Below are 15,612 nucleotides of genomic sequence, written 5' to 3'. Positions count from 1 at the left end.
AGAGGCTTCCCGAAAGTGGTGGCAATATCAGAGAAGATGTTACAAAGGTAGAACTGAAAGACCTCAACACCAAACTGAATATGGGAATGACAGAGTAGGGAGTGAATGACACCTAGTCTGAGAAGCTGGGTAACTAGGAGGAGGATTTACCTCAACAGCAGTCAGGAAGTTGGGAATAGCGAAGGGTTTGAAGGGGAAAGATAATGAGTTTGGTTTAAGACATATTGAGTTTGAGATACCTATAGGACATACAGTTTAAAATGTACAATAGGCAGGTGAAGATGAAAGACTGGAGGACAAAGAGAGAGGATAGGGTTGGAAAAATAGAACTGAGAATCATCTGCAGAGAGATAATTAATTCAATCAATGGGAGCTGATGAGATCACTAAACAAAATAGCAGAGGAAGAAAAGACAGTCCAAGACAGAACCTTGGAGGGACACAGACTAACAGTTAGTAGGGCCAGACCTGCATGAAGATTCAGCAAAGGAGATTTAGAAGGGATCAAATAGGCAGGAGAACCAAAAGTGCAAAGAGAGAAGAAAGTATCCAAGAGGAGAAGATGATTGACAGTTTTAAGAACAGAGTGAGAGAAAAGGAAGTAGAGGCACCAATTGTGGAGAGCCTTCTCAAGGAATTTATCCACAAAAAAAGAAGAGAGAAAGGATGAAAGCTAATGGGGATGGACAGCTAAAGTAATTAGGTTTTTTTTAAAAGGATGGTGGAGACATGGACATGCAACCAGCAGAGAGGAAGAGATCAAAGATTAGTGAAAAACTGAGGATGATGAAGGAGCCCAGGGGCTCTCTGATGAAAAAGACTGGATAGAATGGAGTCACCTGCAGTTGTGAAGGGATTTGTATTGGCAATGAGAAGGGCCACCTCTTCAAGTGAGATGGGGGTGAAGGAGACAGTGTTGGAAGGCCTCTGACTGATGTGAAATGAGGAAGGAAGGAAATGAAACTGCACATGTCAAAAGATCTCAATGTTTTTCATAAAATATGTGGCAAGGCTCTTAGCTGAGAAGGTTGAAGGAAGGAATCATGGGAGTTTTGAGGGGAGATGAACAAGACTGGAAAAACTGCTGTGGTAAGCAGAATAATGAAGCAATTAGAGAGGTATTAAAGGAATGTCTTGGCCCAGTGAGGACCCAGGTTAAGATTAAGTAACATAAATGTATAGAGGACCCAGTGAGCACAGTTTCATGATTGTCTCCAGTTTCCTTCGTAGCACATGAACAGGAATGAAGGAAGTGGACATTAAACCAAGATCAGAGGTAGTATAAGGGATGTTAAGAGGACAGTGTAGTGCTGAACTAATTCAGAGAGGTCGAGATGAGGAAGGGAGGTGACATGACAGTGAAGGGTCATGACCTGGAAAAGAACTGATAGACTGGTGGCTACAATGAGGATGAAGAACAGGGTTAAGTGTTATACGGCAGAGGGAAGAATTTCAGAGTTTATGGACGTGGAAGTGTATCACTTGTGAGCGATGATAGCAAGATCAAGTTGCTCTGTATGCAACTGAGGTGTGATTGAAGAGGAGGTCATGGGAAGTGAGTAACAAACTGGTGCTTAGGGAATATCAATATGTGTAATGAAGTCCCCTAGTAGGAGGGCAGGAGTTAGGGAGGAGAGAAAGACTATGAGCAAGGCACTGAACTCATTAAGTGAGGAAAGTGTCCAGGAGGTCAAAAGATAACAGCCAAAAGAATCCTGAGTGGGTGATAAATATGGATTGAATGAACTCCAAAGAAGTTCAGGTCACTGAGTGATCCTGGTAAAGGGAAAGTCTGGAAGTAGCTTTGGGTGTGTGTGTGGCAGGGAGGGAAGGGGCAAGGAGTATCCCCACTCCTCACCACACAACCTGTGAGTCGGTCATATGAGTCAATGTGAGCCCAGGGCTGGGAAGAATGGCCAGAGAAACTAAAATCAGGAGAGAGCCAAATCTCAATGAGTGCAAGAAGATGGGAGTGGGAAAGGAAGAGGTTTGGGATGAAAGCAAGCTTGTTCCCTGTGGAGGGCACAGTGGGAAAGGGTGGGCAGATCTGGAGTAGGACACTGAGAAACATGGGAATAAGGGAACATAGTGGCATCCTAGGCAGTAATAGGGAAGTTTGGAAGAGGGGTTGATTTGGGAAGAAAGATAAATTCTCCTTTGGACAGACAGAGTCTGAGATTCCTGTAGGACTTTTGCTTTGAAGGCAATTCCAAAAGAGACTTTCCAAAAAAAGATTTTGAGCTATAATGTTATACTGTCGTCATAAATATGGGATCTACAAAGCCAACGATGTCGAAAGTAGCAGACTACATTTAGATGGACCAGACAAACTTCTGTTTGTCTTTTTAAAAATCTAACACACTACTTTACAGTCACATCACATATATTTCAACATCTGAAAACGCCTCTCAAAACTAAACTGATCATCTTTCTCCCCCTTCCCAAATCAGTACTCCTTCCCAACTTCCCCATTACTGTCAATGGCACTATGATGCACCTGTTATCTCAGGGTACCTAAAAAATTATCTACCTACTCCCTCATCCCCATAGCCAATTAGTCGCCTAGTCCTGTTGATTATCCTTTTGCAATGGATCTCAAATTTCTTATTTCCACAGCCCTTAGCTAGGTCTGAGGCACAAGGTGGAGAAAACAGATTTACTGTTAAGCATGGGGGGGAAGAAGTGGAGGGGAGAGAAGATAAAAAGAAGGAACAGGGCATGGCCAACAATCACCACTCAGAAATTAAGATGGCTGTGATTGGAAGGCAAGACTGTAAAACAGAGTAAACTGCATCTCTGTGCTCCTCTCTGCTTTATCAGGTTTTCTGCTCTAAACTTTCTGACCATTCTTCTCTGCTCTAATCTACTTATCCTTACAGTAATTTCTACTTTAACTTATCATGCCTACTGCCCACCCTATCCCCTTGACCTTTACCCTCTACCTTTCACAGAAGTCAGATATAAGGGGGCATTCATCATCCCATTACTGGATTACTAGGACCACCAGTCTCAAGTAACCTTTCCCAAACACTACTTTATCATGGGTCTCCCCCTAGAATATACAAATGGCTCCTTATGAAGGGCAGAATCAAATCTGAACTCGGTCTGTCATCCAAAGCCCTCTACTAACTATCCCTCTCTTACTCAGCACTTCACACATTTTCACAGATATAATTTCTGAAGTCTACCTTTTGGATAGGGTTTCCATCATATCCAAAGCACTTTAACACATTAATTTATCATGGCCACACTTCCTAATCTGTTAAATGAAAGGGCTGGACTAAATTATCTCTAAGGGCCTTCCCAGTTCTCAGTCTAAGATCTTCACCATCATTACACATATTTTATTTATCTGGACCTCCAGGCCCCACTCATGCTATTTTCCTTACCTGCAATACCCTTCTGCCTTTTTTCCAGTCAATTCATGAAATTACTTCCCTCAAAAATTAGTTCAAGACCTACTTCCTCCAAATAATCTTACCTAATATTACACTGATCATTGCTTTACTTTACAATACATATATAGTACCATGGTGTCTATATGTCTGTGCATTTGTATGTGTGTGTATGCAGATACACACACACCAAATAAGTAGTCATATTGTATTACCTCTAGCTTGCTTATATTCTCTACTTTTTTACATGACAGTCTGATCTCTTATTCCCTCTCCCCACGACTACAGACAACTTGAAGGAAAGGGCTATTTTCTATGTCTTCTATAACCCTCATAGTTTGTAGTACAGTGTTCTGAAAGCTGTATGCCCTTTACAAATGCTTGATGACTGAATCAAGAGAGCTGGAAGGAACCTTGAAATTATCTAGGAACTTGACCTAATTAAATTCTATAAGTTACTAGGCACTTTCTGGTCATTCACAATGCTACTGCTAAATAAAAGATAATTGAGGCAAAGAATAAGGTTATGAGGGCTGGGGTTAACTAAACGAAGACAAACCACTTAAGTACTCTGTAGCAGTAATGAAAATGTGAGAATCACTATCCTGACCTATTTATAAAATATAAACACATTACATTCTGCTTGGTATTTACAGGATAAAACAACCCAAATTCAGGCTTCAGGTCAAGGATGTGGTAAAGATCTAATTAAAGTCAAAGTGTCCTAACTTGTACAAATATAGGTAAATACATACAACCCAGAACAAGTTTCAACTTGTTAGGAAAATGGGGCATTGTAGGTTGGGAAGAAGAAGAGAAGCTTCTCTTCTCAATTCCTATTTGAATTGTTTAAGCTCAAGCTGCTTCCAGTACCCTGATTCCAGCTTGGGCTTCCTGAACACACTGCTACATTTAAGTCCACCTTAATGGTAGGTGAAATTTCATCAACAATATTTATTAAGTCTACTGTGGTAGTAAGTGACCATAGTAAGACAGCATTTGATTAACCCCAAAGTCCTGATTTATCCACTGCACCACCTAGCTGACAGAATATTATTATGCTCTAAGAAATGATGAATAGGACAGTTTCTGTCTATAAATAGAGAAACCTGACAAGCCTTATATTAACTGATGCAAAGTGAGTAGAATCAGGAAAATGATTTATACAATAATTACAGACAAATAACTTTGAAAAACCTAATATCTCTGATTAACATAATAACCAATCACAAGTCCAGAAGATGTGTGATAAAATGTGCTATCCATCTCCAGATAGAAAAGTGATGGACTCAGAATGCAGATGAAGGCATATTTTTTTAACTTAGCTAAAGTAGGAATTTGCTTTGCCTAATTATATTTTTGTAATGGATTTTGTTTTTCTTGCTTTCTTAGTGAGAGGTGGGAGTAGGCAAGAGGAAAAGAATTCAGATCTGAAAATAAAAGAAAATTGGTTTTGTTTTTTAAAAGTCATGGTCAGAAAAAAAATTTAAAAAAAGTTATGGTCAGATAATGGGATTTCAAAATTCTAAATCTTCCAGGTCATGAAATTTCAAGAGATGTTAAAGTCTAAGGTATGACTTGGTCTCTCTGTATATGGATAAGGAAGTCTTTGGAACTGAAGAGGCTGAAGTAAGGTCATGATGATAGGAGATAGAGTGATGAGGAAGATTGGAATCCAAGTTAACTAAAGTGACTGAAAAAGTTGGGACAATTACCTAAAAGACTGTAGATGACAGCAGTAAGTAAAAAGACTGTGGTAATTAGTAAACTGTATGAACTTCCAGAGAGGAAAAATCATAGTAAGATGATGGTAGAGGAATGGTCTAGAAGTAATAGTAGGAATCAAGAAGTATTCTGACCTTTCCTCTGAGTTCTTCCTATCAAAGAAGTGGAAGGTCAGGTCAAGTGTGGAGAGGATTTGAAAGAAATGTGGTATCCTCAAGGGAAAACTAAGTTTACATTAAAGTTTGTAGATAAAAGGAATCTTTCAAAATATGTGGATGAAAGAGATGAAGGTTATTAACAATCTCTCTGTTCCTAAATCTGATGAACTCTTCTCAATCCTCATCCTCAAGACCTTTCTGCAACTATATGTGTTGTCTGACCACCCCTACTTCATGTACACTCTCTGCTCCCTTGGCTGTCATGACAGCACTCTCTCCTGGTTCTCCTTCTACCTAGCACATTATTTCTTGCCATCCTTTTCTAGGTCATAATCCATGTACCATAGGTACTTCTCAAAGTGCTATCCTAGGCCCTCTTCTTTCTTTCTTCACCCTCTTTCATTGATCTCATCAGTTCTACTTGTTCAATGATCTATGCAGATGATTCCCAAATCACTTTTGGTGAAAGATTAAAATAATTAAATTTGTAATAGCTTGGCTAAGTGCTCACTATAAAGGGAATGACATAAAGACAAAGAAACTTCTTTACCTATCTGTATTCACTGAAATTCAGGAAAAATTAGTGATATGTAAAAGGATGAAATTAGTGATAATGGGACAAAAGGAAAATGTAAGCTGAATAAGTGGAAAACTTCCTGGCAATGAAATCTATCAAACTATAACTTTACCCATATTTTCAGTCATGTCCAACTCTTTATGACCCCTTTTGGGTTTTTTGTGTTGTTTTTTTTGGCAAAGATACCAGGATAGTTTGCCATTTCCTTCTCCAGCTCATTTTATGAATGAGAAACAGGCAAACAAGGTTAGTTAAGTAACTCACTAAGTTCACACAGCTAGTAAGTGTCTGAGGCCAGATTTGAACTCAAGAAAATGAGACTCCCAGACTCCAGGCCCAGCACTCTTATCCACTGTGCCACCTAGCTGCCCCTAAAAGTGGTTAAAAGTATGTTATTCCAAACTAGGTTCAAAATAGTTAAAGGAAAACAGTAGACACTGGTCCCTGGACTAGACATCCCTTATTATTCCTGCTTGTTATATAATCTGTAATACCTAGACTGATTTCCTATCAGATGAATTTTAAGGAACTCAGTCTAGTATTTATGGCTCTCTTCAATTGAGAGTCAAATGCATGTTAGTACCCCAGTGGCTGTGATCATGCTGCAATGCTTTAAGAACCATTTGCCACCAAAATGGAAGGAAAAAAGAAGATATGCAGTCAACCCAGGACAATAATAGCAGGAGGACAAATGTGAGAAATTAAAGGAAAACAGCAAGGAATGCTTCTGAAGCAGCACTGGCAGGTCCTTTGTGAACAGATGAACCTAACAATACATTTTGTTAAGGTAGAGACTGGGCCAAAGTATCATAAAATCATAAAACATTCAAATGTGACCTAGTAGATAGATTACAGAACTTGTCCTGAAGACATGGGTTCAAATCCTGATGGTTAAGTCTTCTAACCATGCATAAAATGAGGATGATAAATGGGTTGTCTGTTTTTGCTTTTGGTATAGACCTGGGAAATCACCTGTGTAGGAAAATGGCAGGGAGGCACAATGGCATCTTGGGCAGCAATAGTATATCAATGAATAAAGCCACTAGGTGGTGTAGTAGAAAGTGTACCAGACTTGGGAGGTTCAGAACTCAGGTTCAAATCTCACCTCAGATGTTTACCGGCTATGCAACAAGTCAGGAAGAACTGAGTTCAAATCCAGACTGAAATATTTAATAGCTATGTAATTCTGAGCAAGTCACTTAGCCACTGTCTGCCTCAGTTTCCTCATCTGTAAAATATAATAGTATCACTTCCCTCCCAGGGTTGTTGTGAGGAACAAATAACATAATAATTGTAAGGTGTTTCAGCATAGTGTCTGGAACATAGAAGACACTATATAAATGTTAGCTACTATGACTACTTGCCTACCTTATCCTATATCCATGAAACCATATTACTAGAATTTTTCCTTCAGATGCCATAATAAATATACTTAGTTACTCTTTCTTCTCCCTCCTGAAATGTCCTCACCTACCTATAAAAACACTAGCAGAACTGTTCCAATTTATGTTTATTGTCTTCCATTTCATCTATAAATGTTCTTAGGATAAAATGCCTTAGCTAGGTCCTATGCCAAGCTTTCTATGAATTTGTTTAACTTCCAATTTTTGTTATTATCTTGCAAGCAATACTTACTAGCGATACTGCTGGTAATCTTTCAACCAATGTTACTTGTGGCTGCCATATCTCTGCACTGGGTAAGAATAATAAATGTTTGATGGCTGAGGGTTATTTCCACACTCTTCTGGATCCCTCTTTGTAATGACTATTCTGACCTGATCATATGTTTTAAAACAAATGGTAATGAGCCAATACCTTTACTTTCATTCATTCCTCATTTTAGGGAGTCAACATCTTTATTATACACCTTGGTTAGATCATCTATATTTACATGAAATGTCTTCTCATTTTTATTCTTTGAATTTGCTATCAATTGCTTTTCTCTAGTCTGTTGATGCTTTTTTGAAATGATTTATGTAAGTAACCACATCCAAGATTATATCTCAGACAAAACCTGTCTTTTTATTTTTTGCCATTTAATTTTTTGTGATATTCAGTGTTTTCTAACTCTCTTCTTAAAGAGTGGTCAGGATATATATGTATGAGGCTTAGAAGTAGTATAAAAAAGGCTTTGTTCCCTTTCATTTCTTAATCTTGACATATGTAACATAGTTACATACATACATAACATCTACTATGTTCCTTAACCAATGCAGTTTTTAGCTGCTCTCCTACATTTCCAATGAAATCACTTAAGTAAGATATATGTTGACTCAGAAGATTCTGAATTTTTTAAAAAAATGGTTTACTTTTGCAACAGACTGGCATGTAAGTTGCAATTCTTCTCATGAAGGTGTGTCTGCTTACATTCATCATGAGGACTATAAGGAAATAACCAAATGACCATTGAACTGTTTGTTGTTGCCTTTCAACAACATTCCCCATACCTTCTTTAGGTAATCTTAATCACCCCCTTTGTGAAATACCTATGAGTCATCATTTCACTTAGATGGAAGTTATTTTGTTTGTAACAAGAATGTCTCCCCAGCACAGTAGGCTCCTTGAGGGCAAGAACTATTTCATTTTGAAACAGTGCTTTCTTTGCACATAGGTGCTTAGCAAATATTTGTCAGATTGAATAGAAATATTAATATATAATTCAGTTCCAACTTACTGATCATTGGGCAAAAATCACTCCTTAAGAGCATCAAGAGGTAAGTTATTATTTATAATAGTCTAACAACTATGTGACTGTTAGCCTCTGTCCCTTTTCCCACCACTGTGACTGGGGAAGGAAGCCAAACAGGACAGAGGATCATTGTGTAATTATAAGTGTTTTTACGGGCCCTTGTGACTTAAACATTCATCAACTAGAGGTCTGCCTTCAGTTAGTTTCTGTGTTACTTAGCTAGGATAGTCCTTAGCTAGAAGCCATAGTCTATAACCACCAGGCCTCTACCAAAAACATTTCTACCTTGATAGGACCTGTCAGAGCTATGCTCTAACAACATAGCCTTCAAGAGCACAGGGCCAATGTCATTACTAAGAATATGCCCCAAAGTCATAGACAAAGAATCGATATTTACCAAAATATCAATAACAGCACTCTGGGTGGTAGCAAAGAACTAGAAACAAAATGAGTGTCTATGGATTGCATAATTACTGAAAAAACTATGGTATGTGCCTATAATTTAATATGACTATACAGTTTTAAAAATGGCAAATAACTACAAATTTAAAGAAACTTGGGAAGATGTACATGAACTGATGTAGAGCAAACTAAGTGCAACAAAGGAAACAATAATTGCAACAACTACAACATAAATTAAAAGATCACTAAAAGAAAACTGAATGATGAATAAGTAAAAAACCAATCAATATCACTGTAGAAAAGCTACTCAAACATACTACTTCCCTTACAGCAGAGATTTGGGGTCTTACTAAAAGAAAATACTCTTATAATGTTGTCAGATACCATCTCTTTTGGAGCTTTTAGCTTGTTTTTCTTTGTCAAAAAGGAAAGTTCAATCTGTAGGTGATAGAGGTGGTTAATGACATTGATACAAAGACAAAAAGCATCAATAAAGCATAACTTTTAAAAAAGAACTCAGGGTTTCATCCACACAATGATGAAGCACTGAAGTAGGACATCTATGGCGATGAATTAAGAAGCAAAAATATACATTTAGATTAAAAAAATAAAACCACAAGCCAGTAACTTGTTCTTAATCTATTTCTCAACTGAATACAAGTTTGTAGGATTTAATAAAATTCATTAGCTTCATTTCATCTAGCCCTGATTTAAGCTCCACCCAAACATCTGAATATATCTCTTATAATTTATAAGATATGCTGACATAATTAAACATTAATTTCTACTTAGAGTCTGCAACAGTCCATTTATACATAATGTATATAAAGCAACTTGTAAACTATAAGGTATATAAATGTAAGCTGCTATTATTATTATACTTATAACCAAATATGTTAATTTGGGTACCAGCAGCCCACAGTGATCACTATTTCTTTTCTTAGCTAAACTGATTTTTTTCCTGCTTCTCACTTCTTTCTTTACAACTGATAATCCTCATTGGTAATGAACAGCAATGAGAGTAACAGTGCTATAATGTATGGCCGATGGACAGAATGTAATGCACATAAACGGCAAAAAAAAAAAAAAAGCCTAGATGTTGCTATACTGAGAATGAAGCCAAGTGAGTGGTTCTTTAAAAAAAATAGCCTATAATACATAAACTGGCTTGGAGTAGCATACAATTTAAAAATACCAAGCATGAAAAATAAATTTAGTAACCAAAGGAAAGCCATGTTGGATCATAGATCAGGAATTTTAGCGCTGAAAGAGGCCTTATTAAAACACTCTGCATAAATATTATTTAAAAAATGTTATTTTTGCTTTTCCCTTTTATTTCCATTTGAGGCAGTTTTTAACCAGGTTCCCTCAAATGATAGGGAGTTAGGTGCCATCAGAATGAAGCTATTAATGCTGGAAGTCATGACAACATGGTTTGGTGTAAATAGCAATGGATTTATATTTAAGACCTGGGTTCAAATGCTGACACTGCAAACTACTACTTGTATGGCACTGGACAAATCAATTCACATCTCTTGAATCCCAGTCTCCTCATTTGAAAAGTGATAAAAGTGGATTAGAATATGTCTAAGGTCCCTTTTAGATCTAAAATTATGATTCCCTGTGTTCCCCAAACCTGCCCTCAAGTCTCTCTCTTACCTATATGTACCTCATCATTTCCAAGGCTTCCTTCTCACCAATTTTCCACTGCTATTAATTAAGGAGGACAGAAATCTTGGCTTGAATTTGAGAATATAAATCTTATCTACTTTCCTTTTTTTTTTCTCTACTCATAGACTCCTTCTACCACCCCAGGAAAAGTAAACCATAAAACAGGACAACCCTAAGGCAATACTGATACCAAGGAGCTTTGAACTAGTCCAACCATTCCTGAAAAGAATTTGGAACTATGCCCAAGGGGCAATAAAACTGGGCATATCCTTTGACCCAGCAATACCACTACTAGGTCTGTATCCCAACGAAATTGAAGAAAAAGGATAAGCATGTAATATGTACAAAAATATTTATAGCAGCCCTTTTTGTGGTGGTAAAGAATTGGAAATTGGGGGGGGATGTCCATCGACTGGGGAATGGCTAAACAAGTTGTGGTATATGATTGTGATGGAATACAATTGTGCTGTAAGAAATGTGGAAGTGAATGGCTTCAGAATACCTGGAAAAATTTGGATGAATTGATGCAAAGTGAAGTGAGCAGACCCAGAAGAACACTGTTCATAGTAACAGCAATATTGTAATGATCATCAACTGTGAAAGACTTAGCTACTCTGATTAATATAATGATCCACAACAATTCCAAAAGACTGGTGATGAAAAATGTTATCCACCTCCAGATAGAGAATTGATGGATTTATAAAGTGAATGTAGCAGCACATGTTTTTACATTTTCTTGCTTTTTTTTGGCAACGTGGCTAATGTGTATCATGTTTCTTGCCTTCTCAATGGGTAGATGAGGGGGTGAAGGAAGGTAGAGAATTGGGAACTGAAAATACAAATTAAAAAATTTTTTTTAATCATATGGAAAAATACCATCACCAAATCTATATGGTCAGATATAATGAGACAGACCTTGTATTACAGAACTTTACTCCTTTCTCCAAAACTCTACCTCCAATTCTAGTTAAAAAGAGGTAAAGTGATACAGCTACAAGTAGTCCCAGAAGCTTCCACTCTTCTACAGCCTCTGCTTTTTGGCAGTTTCACAACACCTGCCACTGAAAGCCAGCTGTCTCTAGCAGTTCTTGTCAGGTGTCACCAGCTCAAGATCAGCCAGGTTTGGAACACAAAAGAAAAAGGAGTCAGGATGACAATTATTAATATAACTGAAGAGTGAATGTGAAGAATGGAAGGTACAAAAACAGTGACAGAAGACAGTGAAAAACAGACTTTGTAGGTAGAAAGCAATGGGCACATATTTTCCGAGGGAGGGGCCTCCCAGGACTCAACAAATGAAGCTCTGATGCTGCTGTGCACTTTTCAAGAACTCCATGGAACTTCTTTTGTATCTAAGGCTCTAACAACTGGGATTTCTCTGTCATTTAATAAGCACTTGAGGACTACAGGGTTTTCCTTAATCCTGCTGGGTTCATCAATGTTGGGCTCTAAATGACCTCTCCCTCCCCCAGATATCTGCACAATTTCCAGAGGAAGGTGTGATAGAAGTGGGAATCTCTCTTCTCTCTCCCTAAAGACTAGCAAGTCTGCAAGATACTCAACAACTAGCAAGAAATTCTATAATCTATAGTTTAGGTCAGTACTTCTCAAACTATGACCAACAGTTGTACTTCAGAGGACTTCTTGTAGTATTTAAGTTGATGGTATAGCAATTTCTTCTCTTTTATTTCTGGCATGAGTTCATCTATTTCTGATGTCCATCATTTGTGTCTCATCAAAAGCATGTCAGCATTCTTTTCAGTTTATTGAGGATTCGGGTTGCTTTTGTTGGGGTTTTTGGTTTTGTTTTGGCTGTGGTAAGCATAAGTGGGTAGCACAAATGATTAGTGGAAGGTTTTGGCCTCCTGTGAAATAGTGAAATAGTCCATGGACCAAAAAACATTGTGTACTACTAGTTAGAAGGCTCTATTTCTTATTATAATAGCTCCTTGTTCTCTCAATTCCAATGGAAAGGGAATGAGAAGGAACAGGGTGAAGAAACTAGTTCTTTGGGAACTACTAAAACATCATAGTATTTGTTTTCTATAGCTGGTTAGTTCAGGGTGATAATGAAGTCAAGGTCTTGGGTTCAATCCCCCTGTGGACCAATTAGCCTTGCTCTGATCCATATTTCCACTTTCAGAGACTGCACTCCTAACCCCAGTCAGCAAATGTCTACATTGGGCACAAGAAGAGCTAGGTGAACGAATGTAGATGGATTAGCCAAATTCATCACCACTACTAGAAAAACAATTCAAAGTATATGCCCTACTGATGATAGTGGGTCAGTAACAACATCTACATAACCAGTTGACACTCGGCCATTCAATATTTATTGAGTACCCATTGTATACCTTTAGGTTCTAAAGATGAGAATGACCTAACTTTCCAAAGAGGAAAGGATGTCTCAGAGAAGTAAAAAGCATTCACAGAACAAAGATCTAAAAGAAAATCTGAGTAACATTCACTATAGCACACAAAACAGATGTGGATGGAAATAACGCTCTATTCCTTAGCCTTCATGTGCAAGCACATTATGGGAAAAAAATAGCACACTATTCCTGATTCATCCTGTGAACAAAAATGCAGCTGGCAAGACAGAGATGTATTGATAGGAAACCAAAGTGGATATGAAGGGAACCTTTTCCAAACACCTGACTCTGTATATATTAGGGCACAGTTAGAAATATAAATATATAATTAGACTACCTATCCTAAGACCTTCTTTTACACCTTCTAGTTGACAGAAATCCTAACAGTCCAAAATAGCCTAATTTCTTCTCTTTGTTCCTTAAATTACCCTCTTCCACTTGACATTCATACTTGGACTCACCTAGTCTGACCACTTTGGTTGATAACAACATTGACAAAAATCGGGGAAACAGGGAGAGGGAGAACAAGAGGAGAGCATACCCTCTTGCAACCTTCTTCTACCTCAATCTACTGGACCTGGACCTTCAAATACATTATCTCCATTTCAGATTTTTTTTTTCAAACCAGGGGACAAGAATTCTTTACCTGTATAAAAATCAATATACAAGTTAAAAAAAAATTAGTTGTAATGCTACTTCAAGTTATAATGTGCACTCTGTTACTACCAGTCATGAAAGTACCTATAGACAGTTCTATTTCGAGGAACTAGATAGAAAGCAGCATTCCACATCTTTGGAAAGGCTACATCCCACCACCATAATCACACTGGTTTGAATATGGCCAAGGACACATTTCATCAAACACTTCAAGAGCTGCTCTTGACCAAAATTTATTGTTCTATTCCTACCAAATTATAAGAGGGAAATCCTAAATAGAGCAAAACAGACATCTGACTCTTCCCTGAGCCATCATGATATATAGTAAATAAAGTGGAGGACTAGGAGTTAGGAAAACCTGGATCATAAACCAGTCTTAGACATTCTTTACTTGGTATTTGAGCCTGGGTGAGTCCCTTAACCTCTCTGAGCCTCAGTTCCCTAGTGTGGAAAATGAAAATCACAGAACCCACCTCACAGGACTGTTGGTATCAGATGAAATATTACAAAGCACACAAAAACCTTAAGTGCTCTATAAAGGTGTGTGATTATCATTCCTTAAATTAAATGCAAGGCTATAGCTTTAGTAACTAAAGACATTCAGTTAAGAGTATTGTCACACTTCCTATCAGTAAATGTTATTAGAATTTCCAAAGAGAAACAGGAAACTAAATTTCAGCAAAATGATTTCTGTGGGGCTTTTCTGCTCTACCTATAAGGCAGGTCTCTCTAACTATATTTTAAGTGTTTTCTATTCAATGACTTCAAGAATGGTCACAGCTTTACTAATATTACCCATTAACAGTCCTAATGATCACTAGACGGAAATAGCTGGGGGCGGGGAACCCCCAAACCGTCCTTTGTTGATAAGGAAACTAAGGTACAAAGATGTGACCTGCCCAATCCTGTAATGAGCCAGTTAGAAAAGAAACTGGATTGCAACTGTGGTTATAATATGTTCAGTGCTTTAAGTATGAGACTTACATTGACACAAATCATAGACAGGATGGTACCAACACCTGAGCTGCAGGTAACGAACACATTATGGGATGGTGACTTGTTATAATCTTTACTACCCACAAAAATAGAATTTACTGAGAACCTATGCTGTGCCCAGTATAGAGGCAAACTAGACTTACGTATATAAAACAACTAGAGAAGACTACAAGACAGACAGTTAGGTGCCAAGTAATACCCTGCAGGTACGTGTGTAAGGAACTCAAAGGAGGCAATGACTCCCGCAAGCTTGGAAGAAGAGGAAGGAGCTAAACCTTTAAGGATAGTATCAGAATAGGTACAACGGAAAGGCGAGTGGGGAGGCATTCAAGGATAGAGGTAGAGGAGACAAAGGATGAAGGGGAAAATGAGCAGGGCCAGTGGGGAGCAGCCAGGTGGTCCCAGCGGGAGAAGAAAAGAAAGCTTGGAGGGAAACAGAGAAGCGCAGATTCAGCAGTAAGCTGCGGGGGTGGGGGGCGCAGATTCAGCAGTAAGCTGCGGGGGTGGGGGGCGGCTGGGCTGGCTGCACGGTTCTAGAGCTTGCCAATGGCAGGAATGAAAATGGGTTTCAGAAAGAACCACAAGGCCTGGGGGAAGGACACCACAAGCCTAGAGAACAGGGATAAAAGCAATCAGGTGCGAATCTTCTTTGGGCGCTAGCCAGAGGCAGGGAGGGGGCACAGTGGATAAGTCGGTCCCAGAGTGGGCAAAACCAGAACTCAAGTCCAGCCTCAGTTTCTTCATTTGTAGAATGGGGCTAACAAGAACGCCTTCCTCCCGGGGCTGCCGAGAGGCCCGAAGGAGGTAATACTTGTGCACTGCCTAGCACGTAGTGGGCGCCGTCCTCTTGATAATCTCTGCCACTTGGGTGGCACGGGGGCACACAAGGGCCAAGCTTGGACTCTAGCCTCACTGCTGCCACTGGTCACCTCCTCGCTCCGGGCCTCAGTTTCCAAAAATGTAAAATAAGA

The 15,612-nt window shown here is 38.6% G+C and overlaps 1 protein-coding gene across 6 annotated transcripts in view; it reads right to left on the bottom strand.

The window, feature by feature from the left end:
- R3HCC1L (R3H domain and coiled-coil containing 1 like) overlaps nucleotides 1-15,612 on the bottom strand; it is a 120,822-nt gene that overhangs the window by 104,257 nt on the left and 953 nt on the right. The window lies entirely within an intron of this gene.

The sequence above is a fragment of the Petaurus breviceps genome, unplaced genomic scaffold (assembly GCF_028583685.1).
Source record: "Petaurus breviceps papuanus isolate PSGF00001 unplaced genomic scaffold, PetGlider_PUasm1.0 90740, whole genome shotgun sequence".
NCBI classification, from domain to species: Eukaryota; Metazoa; Chordata; class Mammalia; order Diprotodontia; family Petauridae; genus Petaurus; species Petaurus breviceps.
Note: the sequence above shows the minus strand (reverse complement) of the source record. Positions and strands in the feature narration are given on the sequence as shown.